Below are 22,852 nucleotides of genomic sequence, written 5' to 3' on the forward strand. Positions count from 1 at the left end.
AAAGACTCAGCCTTGAGATGGTTCATGAGCCTAGAAGAACATACCATTTATTCCTAGGATGATATGAAATCTGTTTTATCTTAAAAAATATAAGGATTACTGTAAAAGTAGAGATGTAAATGATATCTTTAGGATGCAACAGATGGAGGATGAAAGCCTAGAAGAATATCTAAAGAGATTCCTTTATAACTATCATAATTCACATGAACGATCCATTAGGACTATCTTCTTGAAAGGATTAAGGGAAGAATGTATCGAGACACTGAATCTCTTGAGTGCTAGTGATGTTTATAAAAAGCCTTTTACTAAAGTAGATTAATTATGTCAAACCTATTCGAGGAGTCAAGCTAAAGTAGGTAAAAGACTTAGGGACAACCCAAGAGATTATGTGCCCAAGAACTTGAAATCTATACCTAATGTTGTTACCAGGGTTGAGTTGGGAAATCTTTTGGAAAATTTTAAAACATACATTTTAAACACCATTAGTGACCAGCTAGACACCTTGAGAATTAAGAGAAAACAAGAAGAAGAGAGAGTTTCCATGGCAATATTCTATCCTAAATGTAAACGAAAACATATGGAGAGGGAATTTCCTATCAATGTGGTTGAAGTATGTGGAATTAATTTTCCTTGGAACAATTCCACTGAAAAATGCCCAACCTTTCCCAGATTTCAAGCCATTTATAAAGGCAATATGGAGGCTAATGACCCATCTCAAACAAACAAAAAGCCTTCATGGAAAGGGCCAAACCAAAACATGTATCAGGACCCTAATCCACAAACCTTCATTCAAAACCAGCCATGGAACTTTCAGCCATCCTACCCCCTTGGAGTAATCAACAACCCCAAAATTTCCCATGGAACCAAGGGTGGAGAGGAAACTTTTATGGGAATACATTCCAGCCCCAAAATCAGTTGTATCCTCAATACCAAAGCATTCCTAACATGCCCTACACACAGAATATACCTCCATATCAGCAACCCTCACTACCACCACCTCCTTTGCACCAACTTCTACCCTCAAGTTCTAACTCATCACCTCTGTAGGCACCACAACCATTTAACCCACCTCATCCTACCTTGCTACCTGCACAACCTATAGCTAATCCAAATCATAATAAACAACCTCAACCTGTACAAAACATGGAAGTACAACCCTTTCCCACCTATGTTATTACTGTTGTCCCAATGAGTGAAATTCAATTGAGATCTGGGAAAACAGTTAATAAGGAAAAATCAGTTGTCATAATTAAGGAAGAGCCACCTAGAGAACAATTTGAAAACCAACAACATCAAGAAAACCAAAAACAAAATGAACCAGGAGAACCAAATGAACCTCCTTCCCCGAAAGATTACTTGTTAAGAAAACTGACATCCCAATCGAATATTATTTAGAATCAAATTAAGGAACGTCTGCATCAAAATACCCTTGTTACAAGCCATTAGAGACATTCCTATATATACTAAAATCATTAAACATCTTTGTATTAAGAAATCGGGTAGATAAGGGCATAAAAATCAGAATGTAAAAATCATGAGTGAAATGTCCAGAATGATCTCTAATTTACCACTAAAGTATAATGACCCAAGAAACCCCATAGTTACTATAGAAATCAATGGAGATATCTTTCCAAACACCCTTATAGATCTAGGAGCAACAATCAACACTATGGATTTGAAACTATGACATCTTTACAGTTGCAAGGAATTAAACCCACACCTATAATCTTGGAATTGGCAGACAAATCCTTTGTCAAACCCATGGGAGTCTTAGAGGACATAGTAGTCACGACTGCCTCTTGGCAATATCCCGTTGATTTATTGTAATTTCTTCAAAAACCTCTAGACCAGGACATCCAGTAGTGTTAGGATGCCCTTGGTTAGCAACTGCTGACGCTGTTGTAGGGTGCAAAGATGGAGAAATTATCATTTCCAATGGCTCACACAATCAAACTTTGAAATTTTTTCCTCCTGCTCAAATAGTTGTTGAAGTACCTCTTTGGTTATAGAGTCCTTATGGGGATGAAGACTGTATCTTTCCTTTGTTGACTTTAGAGCAATCTAGAGGACTCCAAGAACAATCGGAAGGTCATGTTTTACAACAATTTTTATCTGATATTTCTTGCATTAATTATCCCATTTGTTTTAATGATTATCAACATGTGTTCAATAATGGGTTTCAAGAATCTTGTCATCCATCTATATTCACAACATTTACTTTGGTAGCATTAGAGGACAACAATGAAATAACTACTAAACCGGTTGAGATCAGTGAGGGGAAGATCCTATACATTGGCACTGAGTTGGACACAGAACAAAAGCAACAATTGTTAAGCATGGTTCGAGAGCAATCCAGAGCCTTCGCTTGGAACTACTTAGATATGAAAGGTATACACCAAGATAAAATGCATACATAACATCTATACCAACGAGGAAATGAGACCTGTTAGGCAGCTGCAAAGACGCATGAACCAAACCTTGAAAGAAATTGTCAAAGATGAACTGCAAAAATTATTGGCTGCAGATTTTATTTATCCTATTTCAGACAGTAGATGGGTGCCACATTTGGTGTTTGTTCCAAAGAATAACAGTAAGTGGTGCATATGTGTTGACTATAGAGATTTGAATAAAGCCACCTTATGAGATTATTTTCCCTTACCATTTATTGATTAGGTGCTTGACACACTCTCTGGCAAGAAGTATTTTTATTTTCTAGATGGGTATAATCAGATTCAAATAGCTAAGGAAGACCAAGAGAAGACCACTTTTACTTGCCCATGGGGTACCTATGCCTATAGAGTTCTCCCTCTTTTCCTTTGCAATGCCCTAGCTACTTTCCAGCGAGTTGTCCTAGCCATCTTTTTTGACTTGATCCATGACTGTGTAGAAGTCTATATGGACGACTTCACAGTATATGGAGATGATTTTCCTCAAGCTTTGGAAAATCTAGAAAAGGTATTGGTTCGACGTCAAGAAGCTCAACTAGCCCTTAGCAGTAGTAAATGTAAAATGCAGAATAAGGGAATAGTTTTGGGCCATCATGTTTCATTTGAAGGAATAAAATTCGATACGGCCAAGATAGAGGTAATCTCGCATATTCCAATTCCTAGTACACAAAAAGAGGTAAGAAGATTTTTGGGACATGCAGGTTACTACTTGCGATTTATTGAAATTTTCACAAAAATTGCAGCACCCTTGTTTAAACTAATTACTAAAGATGTTGATTTTGTTTGGATGATAATTGTCAAAATGTTTTTTAGGTATTGAAGAACAGGTTGTCCACTACTCTAGTACTGAGATGGCCGAATTTGTCCCTTCCATTCCACATATGCACTGATGCTTCAGATACCACCCTTGGAGCAGTGTTGGGACAAAGGGAAGATCACTATCCTTATGCTATTTATTTTGTTAGCAAGAATCTTTCCCCTGCTGAATTAAATTATACAGTCACTGAAAAGGAGTTGTTAGAAATTATTCATGCCATTAGTAAGTTTAGACATTACATAATTGATTATGAGACTTTTGTCCATATCGATAATTCTGCTATTAGATTTCTGATGAACATACCTATTATTAATGGTAGGATTACTAGATGGTTGCTGCTATTACAAGAGTTTAACATATATGTGATTGACAGGCTTGGACGAGATAATTTGGCTACTGACTTCTTGTATGTGATCAATGTTGCTTAGGAAAATGTTTCAACTTCAATTCCAAATGACTTTCCAGACAAAGAATTATTTGCTATATCTACCCTTACTCCCTAGTTTGCAGACATAGCCAACAACCTGGTATCAGGCAAGTTACCTCAGAACCTTTCTACGAGGGAGAAACACAATATTTTTCAGCGTAGTGCCAACTATTCCTAGATAGATGGAGACTTATTTCACATAGGGCCTGACTTGATTATGAGGAGATGTGTGCGAGAAGATGAAATGTTTGATGTGTTGAAGGTCTGCCACAGTGAGCCCTGTGGGGGGCACTTTGCAGACAAAAGGATCGCATATAAAGTCTTACGCACTGGGTATTATTGGCCCACGCTTTTCAAGGATGCTAAAAAGTTTATAATCAGTTGTGACGCTTGTCAAAGGATGGGGAGGCCAGTTCCTTCATATGAGATGCCCCTCCAGACATAAATATCCATAGAACCTTTTGAGAAGTGGGCATTAGATTTTTTGGGGCCTATTTCTCCCATGTCAAAGAAGAAGAAATACATTTTGGTTTGCACCGACTATGTTACAAAGTGGGTGGAAGCTAAGGCTTTGTATTCTGCGACTGAAAAAGCAGTGGTGGATTTCCTCTTTGAGGACATTTTCACCAAATTTGGAGTACTTCGAGAGATCGTCACTAACCAAGGCACACAATTTACATCTAAATTGGTCAAGGCCATCACTGAACAGTATCAGATCAAACACTAGTCTACTCCTTACCACCCCCAAGCAAATGGGCAGGTGGAGTCTAAAAACAAAGTTTTAGAATCCATTTTTACCAAAACCATTCAGCTTCATCACATAGATTGGGCTGACAAGTTGTCTGAAGCATTATGGGCTTATCACATAACCTGGAGGAATGTAACAGGCACACCCCGTATGAACTAGTTTATGGTAAACATGTGTTGCTTCTTATTGAATTCTAGGTGAAAACATTCTGAACTGGTACTCAACTAGGGTTGAACCTCAACGAAGCCGAAGAGCAAAGGCTGATGCAGCTGAATGAACTTGATGAGATCAAACATGATGCATACCATCAAACTATGTTAGTGCAAGACCAAATAGCTAGATGGCATGATAAGTTTATCAAGAAAAGGGTCTTCCGCCCAGGGGATTGGGCCTTACTCTATGACAACAAGTTCAAACATTTTAGAGGTAAGTTTTCAACTAGATGGTTGGGCCCCTATGAAGTGGATGAAGTTTTTGACAATGGCTCTATTCAAATTAAAACCATTGATGATAATCATACCTCCTTTGTGGTAAATGACCATGGACTAAAGATCTACCATCAGCCGCTCTCTTGACAACAATTTTTGCAGGAAGTGAGAGGAGATCCAGGAATGGAGTTGGTTCATGAAAGTGACCAGCCTCCTACTGGTTCATCTGGTTAAATCCTTTCTTTTTATTGTATATATATTTATAGCTATGTATATGTATATAGTATAATTAGTGAGTTGTCATTTTTCATACTTATAGGTGTTCTCCCCACAAATCATGTAGAATAAAGGAGAAATATGTCTTGGGTAGGTTTATTCCTTTAACCAGAATTGACAGATTAGTTATGGAAAATGATATTTCTAGAGTTTTCTTTGGATGTTTCGGACTTTCAAAAATTGAAATCCCCAGCAGTGTCTAATCCAAGCTCGTAAAAATCAAATGGAACAATGGTAGTTTAGGGATTCCTTCAGTACTATAATTATTCTTTTCCGGACTCAAGGAAATGTTTACAGAAAAGAAGCCCCCCTAGAGTCTCTTTTCTGGAAATTTCAGGTTCTTTAAATAAGAAATGCCTCAGGTAGTAATCACCTGCGGCCTGGTGAAAATCCATGGGATGATGTGAAAGATTCATTTATGACGTGGAGGCAACTTAGAATAGGTTTTATGATGATGTTACATAAATAGTTTATTTCCAGATTATGTACTTAAGACTTTCTGAACCTAAGATTCTTGTACATAATTGTATGCACCTAATTAGTTCTTGTCATTAAAACTTGTGATTTCTAAGGGTAACATTTATAGAAGCACAATTGTGTATGGATTTCACTAGCTAACATACATTTCACAGACATCCTTGTTATGACTGTCATTTTTCCACTATTTCAAATCAGAACCAGCATGACCTTCAGGTTTCGAGCTACAAATCATTATGAGTTAGAGCTAAGCTATGCGCCTATAATTTATCTAGATTAAATCATGAGCATTTGAATGTATGTCATGTGAATGTGCACCTCTTTCATTGACTATTACACTTTCCCCAACACCCCTCCTTCCCATGATTATTAATATGTTCTTACCATTATTCCCTTCCTGATCCTATTCATGTGTGCCACCCCCTCCTTCATCCTTCATGATTGCCATATTGTCAATTTGAATGATGTCCCAATAAGAAGCCATCATCACAGCTCATCTTCGGTACTCCACCATCGCTCCATCAGTTACTTCCACAGAGGTATGATGCAGGCCGTCTGATTGACTGTTGGGTCTAAGTTTTTTTCACAAGGTCGAGATAGCACCATTGTGGTTCTTAATAGCAGGGAGGCAACACTATGATTTCATTTGATGCAAGCTATTGGTTCGTGAATTGTCCTTTCAATTCAAAATTTGGGAGCCTTGATTTTGAATAGGCATAGGGGCCGATAGGCATGAGCCCACCTTTGGACAATTTTCAAGAAGCCCCAAGTACAAACAGTGTAAGGAAATCCTAGCAGAAAGAGGATGGATGCCATTTCTTTAAAAGTTTCAGGGGTTCAATGACAAGGTTGCTTTAGCCTTCGCACAAAGCTTCAACGGGAAGATTGTGAAGGCTTGTAATTTACACTTTAAAATCACAGAAGAATCTACCAGCAAGGCCACAAGGCTACCTTCCATAGGCGAACCATTTTTCAAGGGAGGGCAACTAGATGTCTCTAGCTACACCAAATTTCTCAAATCAACCTATCAAACAATCAGTTGGTCAAAAGGGGTGTTGAGAAATTGTGTGGAGGAAAAATGGTATCCACTGATCACTATTCTACAGAGGTTCGTCACATGTGAGGGAAGGTACGCAATTGTTTTCCTATATCACATCCGACTATTATCACATTTCGTTGAAGATAGTAAGATCAATGTGCCACATTTGTTAAGGCTAAGTCTGCATAAGATGGCTCGGGGTGTGAAATCTGAGGGTAATAACCCCGAGACTGCTATTTATCATCATAGCCTCATTAAAATGATTATTGTCGCTGAGTTAAGTAAGAGGCGGAAGTCCTGAGAGGACTTCCTCGTCGAAAACTTCCCTGGTGAAGGAACACAGTTCAAAGGCCGACAAAGGCTCATCAACCCGACATCGAAGCATAAGAAGAAAGGGGTTTTTCAAGGCTCCCAACCTACTTCCAACCCTATGACTGAACCTAAATATCCTACAGAAATGACTCCCATTGAGAACCCTCGAGAATCAAGACCCCACTCTAAATATTCAGAGGAGGGAACGATTTTGAAAACAAGAAAAGCAAAGAAACAAGGGAAGAATGCATAGGAGAAACAGAAAGGGAAGAAGTAGAAAAAGGATCATGAGTACCAACCTGAACAAGCTAATAATATGGAGGAATCTCTTCCAGAAATGGAAGAACCAACATCCAAGAACCCTGAACATCATGCACGGGCTGAGGCAACTCTCAAATGGAAAAGGACACTCTTTCCATCCAACTCACAGTTAGCTCCTATTGCGGAAACCTCGGCTCAAGGACGATGACGGACTAGGATCATGAGTAGGGTTAAATGCCCTACAACCAAGGCCCTAAACTCTAAGCCTGTTGATGTCCTCTTCTTCCTTGATTCAGATACCAAAAGGCCAAATCTACAAACTTGTAATATTCCTAATGTAAATTTTACAATGATAACAAAGTCATGCAAAGATAATAACACATAATTTTTCAAAATGTATACACATAAACTAGAAATATCTCCAAATCCACAAACTCGCCAATATTTTATTAATAATAGTGTTGTGGTACAAATGAGTTGGAGAAAATGCACCTGGGCTTGCACAAGGCAAGCTACAAGCACCAAGTGATGAATACAAGAAAGCTCAACAACTATAATAGAAAGCTCCTCTAGAAAACTGTGTTGTTGCTCCAAAACTACATTGTTGCTTGACTTCGCCCCCTGATTTTCCCACTCTAGAGTGCCCTGAAAATTATATAAAATTAGGAGAGTGCTCCTTGCCCAAAACCCAGAAAAACCCAAAGAGGGTTTGGCCTATCTCCAAGCCAAACTCAAACCCACAAAATGGTGCAAATTCCTTAGCTAATTAGCAATTCGCCTTGCTATAAGAATTAGGATTTCATATCTGAATATCGCCCGGAAAATTTTGTAAAATCATTTATAGACTCCTCTAAATAAACCCACAAAAACCCAAAAAGGGTTTTGGCTGATCCACCAATCCCTAGTGACCCCTAATAAGTGCAAATTGCCCAATTTGGCCAGAAAATGCCCCACAAAACTAATGCTACTGAATTAAGCCCAAATCCACCACTAAAAATCTCTCCCAACTTTGGATAAATTCTCCCTTGAGCAATACCTCCAATCTTCGACCTTTATCTCTCCTCAACCTCTATTCCTCCAACTCTTCTGCACTTCAAAAATTTAGAATTTTGACCCCAAGAATTCTCTCAACTCAGCTCGGCTGAAATAACTTGCAAATATGCCCAATGGAAACTCTAAATTGAACTCCCCAAATTACCTCACTAGAGAGACACTCAAAGTTCTCTGAAATGAGGGTGGAATTCCCGCTTGGATATTCCTTGTGCTGAACAACACAATTGTCTTGGCTAAGCAGCTTAAGAGAACTAGCGTTGAATTGTCAAATGATCAAAGATACCAAATGGAGGCCTCCAAGCTCTATTTATAATTTCTAGATCTCTCCCTTGGTGGTCCCCACCTTCCACTAATAAAATATTACTTTGTCATCATTCTTCATTAAAATAATAATTTCCACTTTTCTCCCACAAAATAATGTTTTCTCCTATTTATTTAGCATCACCAAAAATTGGCAAAACTCCTTAGTGGATTTTGCACTCACAAAATTTGGGAACATTAGAGTCCTCCCCGCCAAAAATTTATTGTCCTCAAGCAATATCCTGTTGCTCCAAATGTTGGCCTAGCTAATGTCAGGGTCCCAAATGTGCCACTGAACCACTCCCCGTTGTTGAACATTCTGCCATACTAGTAATGATCCCCATGTCAACAACAAATCACCAAATTCCAATGGAATATTTGAATGATCTCCCCTCTAGAAAGCAGCTTAACCCTGAGGGTAGATGAACCGCCAAATATTTTTGTACCCAGATCCCATGCTAGTCTCAGAAGGGTGCCACCATGCTGACGTTGTGCCACTCTGACTGTGAAAAAGTTCCCATCATGCTCAGATTATATCCTCCCCTCTCGAAACCTAATGGTGGGATATTTGTGAAGGCCAAGCTTATCCTGCCCAGGCATCTCCATGATGTCAATGTCTACCCATCCACTGTCAATCTCAATCTTGAGCAGCAACATGATAAATATACCTCACCATACAATGGATGTTTCAACAATATCCCATGCGTCACACCCAAGGTGAATTAGATCACTGTCTCCCATGAACCTACTCATCATAGAATGGAGTGTCCTATCAATCAACTTAATCCATGGATCCCATAACTAGACCTGCTGCAACATATCTTTAACAACTGCTAGAATCTCGTTGTTCCTCATCCCTAATCCCTGCTTGAAACCAACATTTAGGCCCCATATATCATGAACTAATCTAATGCTTGCTAAACTGCTCTGTGCCTGCCATTTTGTAGTACCAATGACTTTTGGAAGCCACATGTTGCCAAATAACTACCCCCTAAAGGAAGCCAATAGATGGGTATTTGATACTCGAAATCGACTTAGTGTATGCAGACCCATCCTGCTTCTGCCAACCATCACCACTGAGTCTACCATCCACCCTCTCGATAGTGTGCCAATATAATGTCTAGAGGTCGGACACATACTAGAAAGCTGCCTCAATCATACACAGTATCCTCTGCTCATGCATGATCCTGACATGCCCTATGGAAAGAGTGACACATATCTCCCTTGTGACCTACTCCCAAGGTGTAGGCTCACTGATGAAAGATATGCCACCCCTACATATGATCACCTCATCCCCTAACCTGTGGTTGCCAACTTGTGCATCGACCCAATACCACCAGTGAGAAGTCTCTCCCCTAGTGCATTGAGTGCCATCCCAATATCTTGGGTGAGATCCCTGTCCCCAGCTGCTCACGCCCAGAGTTCCAAACGACAACAACCAAATCATCTATGCCTGCAAGTGATGTATAAGAAGGACTGTTAGCTCTGCTACATACTTCAGAATTTGGAGGACCAAATACCAACTTGGCCATGTGTTTAATCAGAAAGGGAGCTCGCAGCAGTCGGTTTCCTTCTTCTCCTTCATTTCCCTTATATTCCCATAGCCTCACTATCTCTATTTCCTTCCTAAAAACCTCTTCATTCCCCGAATAAACCCTCCTAAATCCAACAAAGCCCCTTTCTAGCCCCAAGCCTAAGCACGAAGTTCAAGCCTTCCATAAGACCCGACCATATAACTTGGCGCTTTCTTCTCTCATCGCTATCGGAAAATCACATCATGTGTGTAAAAGGCTATGCCCCTGACTTCCGCCGATGCGATAAAGTCTTAAGAACAATTTTTTCCTTATCGGGTTTGGGCTCTTATCGCAATTGCAAATTACATGTGTGTGTGTGCGTAAAGACCCAGACCCCTCGAATCCCGCCGATGTGATATTGCGATGCCCCTTCATCAGTGTTAAATATGGTTAATTCCTTTATATGGTCCGGGCTCTATTCGCTAATCGCTATCGGCGATTGCAATGGACCGTTTGAACCACAGTAACTCCGCTTCCAAAGTGCCGATGCAATATTAGGTGCCGGACCTGATATGACTCACTACTCCTGTGTATAAAGTTTCAAATCCGCTTTCCGCCTCCGATATTGTATTTTCCTTTACTCAGTCTTTCTGCCTTTTGTGCTCCTGATGGTGTATTCCGTTGTCCATCTGGGCGATCCAACGGTGATCGCTTTCCCCGCTGCCATAGCCTAATCGTGTGTTAACGTGCGATCAAAGCAGTTTCCGCCCTGTCCCATCTGCCACGCGTCATGCGATAAATGTGATCTCGAGCCCCTGTACAATTACTGCTAGACCTCCGAAGGTAGTGCGATAAATACAACTTATTGCCCACTCGCCCGTCCCCCGCTCGCTATCGCCCGTGTACCTTATCTGCCCGATAGTCATTGGATCTGCTTGCCCGGGATCCAACGGCTCACATTTGTTCGCTCCCATTTCCTCCTGATATCTCCCTTCGAGTCAATCTCCGTCGTTCATCTGCGCGATCCAACGGTCGATAATTGTTCCCGTCATACTCATGGCTCCGCCATACTTCCCGTGTCCATAGCCTGTCTCGTGCATCCGAAGGAAGAAGGTGGCCAGTATTTAGCTCTCGGTGTAATAAATCCTCAACAACCACATTCAAAAGAAAGCATGGCCGAGGAAGGGAAGTACAGAACTCGAGCAAATAAACACATTTACCAGTTATGGAGCTTCTCTCATGCAGCACTCCACCTGCTCGAGAAGGACAACAGAGCATCTGAGAAGGTAAAATTCATTCGCAGACACAGTCAGATTGCAGTAGAGACCCATACTAGACAGTTAAAGCGGTTGGTGGTCCATTATTACCCCTCCACGCATAGAATAGCAGAGCATTTTTGTAAAGAAACTCTATATATACCCAAAAAATAGATGTAATCGGGGTGGATGGTTGTAGTTTTGATGTGAGGTTCAACTTTTGGAGACTGTAACTACTTTGATACTTGCAGCGTCTGGTCTTCATTTTCAGCTAATACAAGCTTCTTTTGCTGTTAATTGCTCACTTTCCATTTCTACCCTGTTCTAGGCTATGCCTGTTATGAATTTGTTCATGTGCTCTGGATATTTAGCATTTGAGGGGCTGTCATCCCACCTCTGTGTTAGAATATTGTATGTATCATTGAATATGTTACGCAGGTTTATTTTTACTTAGTGCCAGAGAGCTGTCATCCTATCTGGGCATTAGAAATAGATTTGCAAACCTCTTTACTGGTTGCAGCTGGCCATCACAGGGTCCTGTGCATCTGCTGGTGTGTTCAGTATTCTCCATGTTCACCTAATCCTAAAACTGTGAGTAATTGGTGGTCTAAAGCCTTGTAGTCTGGGGGTGTTCACCCATGTCTGAAGTTAAGCATAGTAGAAGTGGTTATCTGGCTTGGACAAGCATTATTGCTTCCATTCTTCCATTTCCAACATTTTTGTTGAGTTTGTAATGTTCCCGAGCATCTCTGAGATACAACCTAGGAGAGTTTCTTGGGGTGATAACAAGGACAAGACTGTGAGTCCCCATGGATACCATTAAGTATCGCTCATCTGCGTCCCTATCGATCTTGGGTGAAGTACACCCAAAGGTATGCCCGGTGTCTCTGTCCATAAGTCTCCTTAGAGGCAACCCTCCAAGACCTCGATATGCAGCACCATATGCCCATGCATCCCACTGAGTATCCTTGTAGTCCTCGACCTGGCACTGTACCCTGCAGCCTATCCTTGTACACCACTAGATACCCCGTGCTACTGATGTACCATCCTGTACCGTCTCGTATCCTCCTTTTGTCATTGTATATGGCTCTCCTCATGTGTATGCAATGTGATGTGAGTCGCTCAATGCAAACCAACATTCTACATCAAAAAACCATGCATCTCCATGCTCCTCTGCAGGCCACTGCTCATAACTGCATACCTCTATACAACACTAGATGTTAGGTTTTAAAATTGGGTTTGTATGCATCAGGTCGCATCCATTTGCATAAGACTGGGCTTTGCAACATATCCTTGAGCACCCCTTGGTACCACTGCTTACTGTCGTACCACCCTGTATCATATGCCATCCTGCATGTGCCAACGCATCCACCACTCTGCTAGTAATCCCTCCATGATGTGGGCTACATCTCCCCATCTTCCCTGAAAGACCTGAGTGGTCTGACTCCTCACATGCCAATGGGAATGACACTATTGTGTCTATCCTTAGTAGCTCCAGTGTCAAATATACTAATGAGAGAGCATCATCTCCATGTAATGCCCTATTTGGTGGTCTGCCAATGCCACCTCCTCCTACTAGCTCCTGCCAGAGTAGGCTAATAAGCCTGTGACTCCATGCACAATCAATATTCCACGACAACTCATGAAATCTACTTGCTCCTCTGCCAATCCATCCTGTCACTAGTGTTGTTAGGAACTCTGAAGGGGATATGAAAATGTGTGTGCATCCAACCACCGAGTCCATCACATAGCTGCTACCATGACCTACCGACTCCACAATGTGATGGATAATCCCACTTGGATTCCAACAATAGTCTGGCCCTCGAGCCCCCCTAGTAATCCACAACCTCCGCTAATTTGTGGTCATGGATGCATCTCACTTCCTAGCCAGCTCCATTAGATATCAACTCAATATCTCTTGCCATCAAAACCTAAGGGAAGGATCGAGAGCATAAACTCCTGTACATGGAACTAACCCTCCATCCTGCAAGGGATGCACCCTGTGCAACTCATGTCACCTCATCTCACCATGTTGGTCAACACATAGAATATGTCGAGGTGACTCTGCCTCTCCCTCTCCAATGTGTAGTGGTAACCTACTAGCACTACCAACCTGTAATATCTGAGTAGGGTTGCCCCATCGCTCTAATGTGCACTCCAACTGAACCATTAGGGAACCCAACTGTTCCCCAACGCTGGTTAGTTTTGTCGTTGACTCAACACAAATCGCTCTCATGCCCTCCAACTCCTCGTTTTGTTGTAGAATGGCCTCTCACACTATCATGGCCTTCTTTCTCAATGTCAGAAGGCTAGCCCGAAACTGATGAAACTGTGGAGGGAAACTATCCTCTGTAAACTCTGTCACCGATCTAGAATCCTCTGTCTCTTTTGGTACCTCCTCAATGACAAGTATGCCTCCAGGCACCTCATCAACCTATCGTGGGTAGCCATTGTCTAGAAACAGGGTCATAGCACTGGGTACCTCATCAACCTTTTGGCATCTCATTAATAGATGACCCTCCAAGTGTATGCTCTACTCCCTCGAACAGGGTGTTAGCTGGAGCTACCAAATAGGCCTCCAACAATGGGGACTCCTGCGCCACATCGAGTATATCGATGTGCCCCTCCCCATCCTATGTGTCCTCCTGCTCAACCTCCTCCTTCAGTTTTTGACCTCTAAAGCCCGGTCTCCACCAGTAGAAATGCATCCTGGTCTCATCCTCTAGCTTTCCTTATCCTATCCACTCCCTTTGAGGGGGTTTGGTGTCCTTTCGGTCAAATTTCTCCACGAGCCTCTGTGTGAACTCTTTGTAGGATGTGATACGTACATGAACCAAAGGGATTAGCCCTCGGTAACACCATTCCGTAACATCTCCATCCAAGTGCAAAGTGGTATGTTTAATAGCGTCCACTTTCCTCATGGGGTTTAGCCGGAAATATGTATCCAATTCTTATACCCATTTTTTGACAGAACTCCTAGCTGAATCATCAAAGTGGGTGAGGGTCATTTTTCCCTCAATGATACTCACTCTCCCTTGAGCCATGTGTTTACCTATAGTTCACCCATCACAGTGCATACATGCCCAAATCTTCCATGATCTTGATGGCTACTCCACAACTGGACAAGATCATGTTATGATACCAATGTAATATTCCTAATGGAAATTTTACAATGATAACAAAGTCATGCAAAGATAATAACACAAATTTTTCAAAAATGCATACACATAAACTAGAAATATCTCCAAATCCACAAACTGGCCAAGCTTTTATTAATAATAGTTTTTTGGTACAAATGAGCTGGAGAAAATGCAGTTGGGCTTGCATAAGGCAAGTTACAAGCACCAGGTGACGAATATAAGAAAGCTCAACAACTATAATAGCAAGCTCCTTTAGAAAACTGCGTTACTACTACAAAACTACATTGTTGCTTGACTTCGCCCCTTGATTTTCCCACTCTAGAGTGCCCAGAAAATCTTATAGGATTACGAGATTTCTTCTTGCCCAAAAGAAAAACCCAAAAGGGTTTTGGCCTATCTCCAAGCCAAAGTCAAACCCACAAAATGGTGCAAATTCCTCAGCTAACTACCAATTCGCCCTGCTATAAGAATAAGGATTTTAGGTCCAAATATCGCCCGAAAAATTCTATAAAATTATATGTAGACTCCTCTCAATAAACCCAAAAAAACCCAGAAAGGGTTTTGGCCTAATCCACCAATCCCTGGTGTCCCCCAATAAGTACAAATTGCCTAATTTGGCCAGAAAACACCCCAAAAACTAATATTGTTGAATTAAGCCCAAATATACCACTGGAAATCTCTCCCAACTTTGGATGAATTCTCCCTTGAGGAATACCTCCAATCTCCGACATTTATCTTTGCTCAACCTCTGTTCTTCCAACCCCTGTGCACTTCCAGAAATGTAGAATTTTGGCCCCAAGAATTCTCTCAACTCAGCCTAGCTGAAATAACTTGCAAATATGCCCAATGGAAACTCTAAGTTGAGCTCCCCAAATTGCCTCACTAGGGAGACACTCGAAGTTCTCCGAAATGAGGGTGGAATTCCCGCTCGAATATTCCTCGTGCTGAACAACATGGTTGTCTTGGCTAAGTAGCTCAAGAGAACTAATGTTGAATTGTGAAATGATCAAAGATACCAAATGGAGGGCTCCAAGCTCTATTTATAATTTCTAGTCCTCTCCCTTGGTGGTCCCAACCTTCCACTAATAAAGTATTAATTTGCTGCCATTCTTCATTAAAATAATAATTTCCACTTTTCTCCCACAAAATAATATTTTCTCCTTTTTTTTTAATATCACCAAAAATGGCAAAACTCCTTAGTGAATTTTGCACTCACAAAAATTGGGAACATTACAAAATTGAAGAGATGAATACTCTAGTTTCTGAAGAAAACGTTCCTCTGAACATTGCTCGGGATCTAGAAGATATGTCTACTATCCAACCAATGATCAACAAAATCACTAGTAAGAGAGGACAACATACTACCTCAACCAAGAAGGGTATTAGCGGAGCTTGAGAAGGAAGTGGCTCTCAACAGTCCACCACACCAGCAAAGATCCCCACTTCTATTGAAGAGGAAAACTTAAAAACTCGTCTGATTAAGCTATAGAAAAGGATTGTGAAGCTGCAAGAATAGGCACATAAGTACAAAGTTCTGTTTCATGATGTGCGAGAGGTGAATAACCCGATCAGAGATATTAATCTCAGACTATTTTCTCAGAATGATCAGTTAAAGTGAAAAAATAAGAAACTATTGCGATGGAAAACATCTCGGCTCAAGCCTACAAGGAAGCTCAGTGCTCAGGAATTAGCTCTTCAATTCAAAAAGTGTTCCATTATGGTTAAGTGTGGGTTAGAGGTCCTGGTCAAGGCTGCAGGTCGTTAACCAAGGGTCTCTCTCACAACTATCCTTTTTGGTGGATTATGACTAATGCATCAGGACATGCATTCGTACAGGCATGGGGGGATGTTAGTGCCCATTTTTGTATCCACTTTCTTACCCTTGTACTCCTATTTTTACCCCTTTTTTACCTATAAATGTACCTCTTTTCACCTACTATGCCACTTCATTCACTGATAAAACTTTGCCATCACATAACTAAAGGTAAAAACATTTATTTGACGTTATTTCAGTGTTTGTGGTTGAATTTAGGTAGATTGTAGAGTCATGCTATTAAAATATTCCTAACTATCTATTTTTGGGCTCCTAGCTCTCAAGGTTATTGACATGGAATGACAGATTAAGTACCAGGATGGAGGATGAGGTAGTGGATGCTTTGTCATCTAAGCACTACTACTATTATGTACTTAAAACCTTGTTTCCAGACCCATACTCAAGGTGGTAGTCGACAGGTGGCAATTCCTTATGATGAAGTATAAACAGTTTGTGAGATCTTTTGAAATCTCATGCCCTGATATCTTTGTGGACAGAGATAGAAGCAGTTTATCTAGAGATAGGAGTTGTTGATCCAGGTAGAAGTGCTTTGTCAAGCTACATGCAGCTGATTCGAAGAGATCATACAGTCCAAGATTAGTTGTTAGTTAGCGGGTTGCCATGTTAATGTATATTTTGTTAAGTTTTTTACTTGTCGATTGCCTCTTAAAAGGGTTGATGAAATTGAAATTAGGGGGTTAAGCAATGACGACAATGTAATGTCCTGTTATTGTTAATTTATAAAAACTTTGTTTCAGAAGATATTAGACTATGCATGATTGCATCTAAGCTTTGAATTAAATCAATTTCGGCGTTATCTTGTTGTAAGTCATGGTATTTGTGCTTTGATCTACATTTTACTAAATTAGATTAGCTTGCTCCAGGCGTGGCGGGGCCCACCACAATTAGAACCGAGCTTCATGGTTAGAGTAGATTTAGGAAATTGTTACTGTGTGATTTCTCATAGTTTAGCTTACATTTATCTAAATTTCTAATGGTTTGGTCAGTTGATTGTTTGAAAGTTCATCGTTGATATCATAACTGAGCCTTTGATTGGTTTCTAGACATTAAGTGATCTTCCTCATCGATGATTGATTTCTTTGAAGAATATTTTTTATTGAACCATGGCATTATAAATCGTTATGATTAAAACCAAATCTTGCATAATTATTTGAAAATGCATACTTTTTTATCTTTATGAATGAGCAAGCATGAATGCATCGGTGTAGCACAGTTAAGAATATCACTGCGATGGAATGTAATTTGAAGTTGTAGTTAATGTTTATAAGTTGGAACAACTTCTGATTGGGAATACATGTGTTTGAGTCATGTGGTTAACATTAGAATGATTTTGATTGAAGAAGAGTGTTTCTCATACAATTTGAAACTTGAACAATTGTTTCATACTTGAGTTTTGTAGCAAGGCATTTTGAGTTTGATTAGAATAGTTTCATTTTCCATTAGATATAGTTTGAATTGGTAGTTACAACATTTGATTTCGATTAGGATTAGTCTAGGTTTGAATTGGCATTGCAATTGAAGTAATTTAGTCTTCAATTGGTCATTGCAACAATTTAAATAAGAGTAATTTAGTTTTCTATTGAACGTAACTTAAATTGATAGTAGAGTGTTTCAAATTCAATTAGAATAATCCCGTTCCCGCTAGGTACAATTTGAATTTCGATTTCAAATAGAAAGAGTCTTTTCATTCTGCGAGTTCGATTTTCAGTAAGAGTGAAGATTTTTCATTTCGAATGAGCATTTCATGAGTGATTTTTCTTTACAATAGATACAATTTGTGTTATATACCTAGGGGGGATAATATGGGGTACCAAGGGAGGTATCCAAGGTAATAATGTAATAATGGGATGGGCCATAGTAATAAATAAGGTGGTTAACCCATATCATGTAACGGACCACAAGTAGTTAATAATAATGTAATGGGCCCATGGTATTAGTTTGATGGTATGATGGAACCATGGTAATGATCCATGATATTGTATGTATGAGGTCTATATAGAGGCTAGAGACTCCACATGTAAGAGAGTCAAGGATTATTGTATGAACAGGCATATGGAAATCACATACTCTGCATTTAGATCTTCACCCAATATGTAGTGCAACTTGTTTTTACGATTCCTGGTTGATAATTAAATATTAGGAGCTTTAAACGTCTAATTAAACTCCCAACAATGATTCACCATTTTGCAAATTTAGATTCCCTAGTGGTATGTCGACCTCTTCTTTTGCCAAATCCATAGTCTTCCTTGTTGTTTTGAGGCATCCTGCATAGATCAACCTATTGTCTATAAGATCTAGTATTCCAAGTTTTAGATCGACCTTTGCTTTGGCGAGATCAAGAATTATCTTCTCTGTCTCGAGTTTCCCTACATTGATCTAACGTCTCTCAAGTCAATCGCAATGGGGGGCTTTCTTTGATGGATCGGGTAGCAAAGGATGGGGTCTGGGACATCCAATAGTGTACATTTTTTCCATTGCAACCCCTTCCACTCCTCTTTGATCCCTTCCCTGATTTTGATATGGTCGATGACTTGCGTGATTCTCATGAATGAGTGTCGGATTGGGGAACCAAGACAACTTTTCAATTTTTTATTAAAACCCCAAAAGGAAAATCAATTTTATTTTGGGTTCGGGCCTCAGAGAGCATCAACCAACTGAAGCAAAGTATTCCGCACATTCTGGGTATTTCAATGCTCCTACAAAGCCTGATCGGTAAATGGAGGTCCTTCGTTCAAAGACATCCTCAAAGGGAAATCTGAAGCATCAACAATACCATAACAATACAATATACCCAGGCCCTATAAAGTGGAGCAACTGAATCAAATACCAAAAATGATTGTATATCTATCAGAAACAACTGATCTATGCACAACCTATGAATCTCAAGCAATTATATGTAGGTGCAACGCTTTTTGGCCAAAACCAATGGATATTTTCCATTGGATCTTCATAATTTGTACAATAAATTGTGAGATTCACCTCCGCTCCAAGGGTTTTTTCATAGTAAAGTTTGCATCATTGGAGGAAGGTGAATATATACTGTGAGAGGGCCCGTGATTCTGTGGGACTTTTTGTCACCCCATGGTTCCCATATTTCGATGCCAATACAATGGTGGTATCAAGGCTGTCGATTTGGGTTATAAATTGCATCACCCCCCCTACATTTTTGGCACCATAAAGTGCTTGAAGGCATTGGGGACCTCTTAGGGAGATACATAAAGATAGACACACAAAGAGTCAAAGAACGAATCTACACTTTTGCCAAAATTTGTGTGGAGGTGGATCTCAACAAAGGTTTGCGAATCGTATTTTCTTAATACATAACAAGCCATGTTGGACACAATTTCTAGATTTTGAGAACATGACGTTTAGATGTCGAATATGCCAACAAAACAAACATTTACAAATCTCATGTTCTCATACCTAGAAAGCACCTCGAAGGAAGAAGAAATCAGGAAATCAGCCCAAGGGATAGCAATTCCCACAACAACTGCTTGAAGAAGAATAAGACGATGAAGAAATGACACCCCCTACCACTGAAGAAGCCCACAATAGACATCGTAGAAAAGGAAGGAGTTAATCATGAAGATTCAAGTATCCCAACACACACATTGCAGCATGAGATCATATCTGAAGCAAAGGAGAGAGGGGCCTCTAAACATCATCATTTATCCGAAAGTTCAGATTCAGATAAGGGAAATCGAGGAAAGAATGAAGGGTCCCAACTAGCACTTGTAACAACCACTTCATCCCAAGGAGAATGACCAAAGGTAGAAAAGAAGAAATGGAGAAAATGGTCACCTCGAAGTAGTTTTTAATGTTTTTTTTTTGAACACGAGAATGCATGTAAGCATCTACAACATGTAATTTGTTTTCATGTAAGCATCTATAACATGTAATTTTGTTTTCATTAATAAAATTACAATTTTTCCTGAAGAAAAAAAAATAAATAAATAAAAATAAAAAAAATAAAAATAAAAAAAATAAAAAAATCCTTCTCGTGGATAAATAGTTTTTTTATTCACTAAAAGACACTAATTTGGTCATTCAACTTAATTACCAAAAAAAAATTGAAAAAACAAAAATCAATACTTTTTGGATCTCTTACCAAAAAAAGAAAAGGAATTAAAAATAAATAAGTCAATACTATATCTTCCTTTATATAAGTTTAAAATAATAAGGTAAACTTGACTTGGTCAAGTTACTAATGGTTTTTGAGCTCGAAGTTTATGAAAAACCGTAGTATTCACGTGAAATAGATCTTCCTTTATATCTTATTTAAAGAAAGGGTTAAGATTATTTGACAAACATGCGTTGGACTTCAATTCCACCAGTTGGATCTAGATGGATGGTTTAGAAAGCCTAAGGGTTTACCAGAGTTTTCAGTGTCATTTTAAGATCGATGGTTTAGATTTACCAAGGGTTAATTAGGGTTTTCGGTGTCATTTTTTTATCCCCGTTCTCTGTCTCCTAGTGTTTCACTGCATACAGATCTGTGCTCGAGGCATACACATCCGTCCTCGCTAAGGCTGTATTCCTTGTTTTCTGTTTGCATCGAGGTTCTTTTTAGTTTTGTTTAGTTCTTCCGCTGGTTGATTATGGGGTTCTGCCATTTATTTTTCCGAATCCAAGTAATCTTCGGCACTGTCAAGGAAATGGGAATAATAAGCACCGTGTTACTAAAGGGCATTTAACGCTTTCTATATGGGTACAGAGTCTTAATTGCACCTTGACATACAGAGTATTAATTTCCATTATGGGGTGCTATGGCTCGCCCCAATTTCATGGTAGCTTTCGGACTTTGATATGACTATGACAATGATTCCTTAACCGTCATTTCTTAAATCCATGTGTGAACCGTTGCCGTTCCCGGGTGCAGGAGCTTCATAACGAAAATTCTCCTTCTTTACTTTTCCTTATGAAGCTCCTGCACCGGTGCATGCAACATAGTATTGATCTTGTTTGAGCTTGACACCAATCCCGTTGTGCCTGGATCCAAATGCAAATTTTCCACCAGAAAGTTCATGGAAACAAATCAACTTGGACTGACGCTTGCTTCATTTTTCAACATCTGTCCCGGGGTGGAAAATTCCATGGAAAGTTGCTGCTTCATTTTATTATTAATTTTAGTGACGTTTTTTACATGATTGAATTAACACTTTATACTTGGCATATTTATGGTTTTATTCTTTATTTTATGATTACATCTTGTTCTTTTTGTTGTTGTTATTTAGAGCATTTGGGTTTTTTTATTTACAAATATAAAATAAAAAATAAAATTTTGGACCTTGACTTACTAAATGGGCCTTAAGGAAATTTTCTTTAGGATGAAATCCACCTAAATAATTTGGCTTCATGTAACTCAATCTTGTATGTCCTTCGACAATTAGATTTGTGCCCTGCCACTAATCCATAATGAAAAACCCCAAAATATCTAGTTGTTGGAGGGCACAAATCGAGTTGGTGGAGGCCAAGTTCTTCAGGCCGATTTCATTTGAAGGCAAATTTACTTGAGGCCAGACTTGGGTGAGTTGCAAGTTTTAAACTTGTATTTTTCATTGTATATTTGTAGATCAAAAAAGCCCAAATGATCCAAATAATAAAATGATGGAAAATTTTTGTTGGTTAATCATTTTTGCAATGTGTGAATGATCTTTCTTGTTTATTTCCCTTGCATAGTTTTAATTCTAGAAGTTAAAAATACCATTGATTGTATTGTGCCGAGAGGCGCTCACTAGCTTAATATGGTAGAGATGTTGTAATGTAATGTTTAACATTTTGCCTAAATCAAATTACATAAAAATAAAAATTAAATTAAATTAAAAAATAAAATAAATAAAAAAATTAATGTTACATCTATACGAATCTAGAGCGCAGGTGTCTTATGGGGAGTAAAGAGTCACTTCAGTAACCATATCAATGAATGAAGAAATCCATCTGCGAAGCTTCTTTAGGGAATCGAGCTCTCAGCAGAGGTAACGAGTAAACTTTCATGTTGCCGCGAAACGAAGCTTCGAGGTTTGTAGAAATTAATGGCAGCTAGCTTAGTTATTTACCATATACATTTCAAAAAGCTCAAGTGTTTTCCTGGGGTGGGGCAGTATGTTTTATGACTTTAAAGCCATAAATGTGACTGGCAGTCAGATGACTAATTTTTTTGGAATTACAGCCTAGTTTTTTGTCATTTTATAAATTGCAATGATATGTAACAGCTGTGGTTTTCCAATATTAGCCATTTTAATTGGTTTTGGGTTTGGTCCCAAAAATATGGTCACGATAGCTCTGTTGCTATGTATCCGTGTATTTTAATAAACCGTTATTTGATAAAATGGTCGAAATTGATTTGAGGAATGTTCTTTTGATTTTGGACATATGTACCGCTGGATATATACATATTTACCGCTGATATATAAATGGCAATGATCTGTATCTAACTTTGGTTTTCTATTATTAAGGTGTTTTCCTCTAAAATCTATCTAATTGTAATTTTTGAGAGAACAGATTGATCCATCTATCTATCTAT

General features: G+C 39.4%; 1 protein-coding gene across 2 annotated transcripts in view; it reads left to right on the forward strand.

Annotated features, from left to right (window-relative positions):
- LOC149161157 (ABC transporter C family member 8-like) overlaps positions 1–22,852 on the forward strand; it is a 164,399-nt gene that overhangs the window by 131,510 nt on the left and 10,037 nt on the right. Inside the window, exon 1 of one of the 2 annotated variants that reach the window (XR_016261855.1) lies at positions 21,603–22,347. The exons of the other annotated variant lie outside the window; for it this stretch is intronic. The gene's annotated coding sequence lies outside the window, so the exon portion shown is untranslated. Of the gene's footprint in view, positions 1–21,602; positions 22,348–22,852 lie in introns of those variants that run through there. 2 annotated transcript variants of the gene reach the window in all.

This window comes from Pinus tabuliformis, chromosome 5_2, assembly GCF_031772625.1.
Source record: "Pinus tabuliformis cultivar Carrire ecotype Pingquan chromosome 5_2, CPIR1, whole genome shotgun sequence".
Classification (NCBI taxonomy): Eukaryota; Viridiplantae; Streptophyta; class Pinopsida; order Pinales; family Pinaceae; genus Pinus; species Pinus tabuliformis.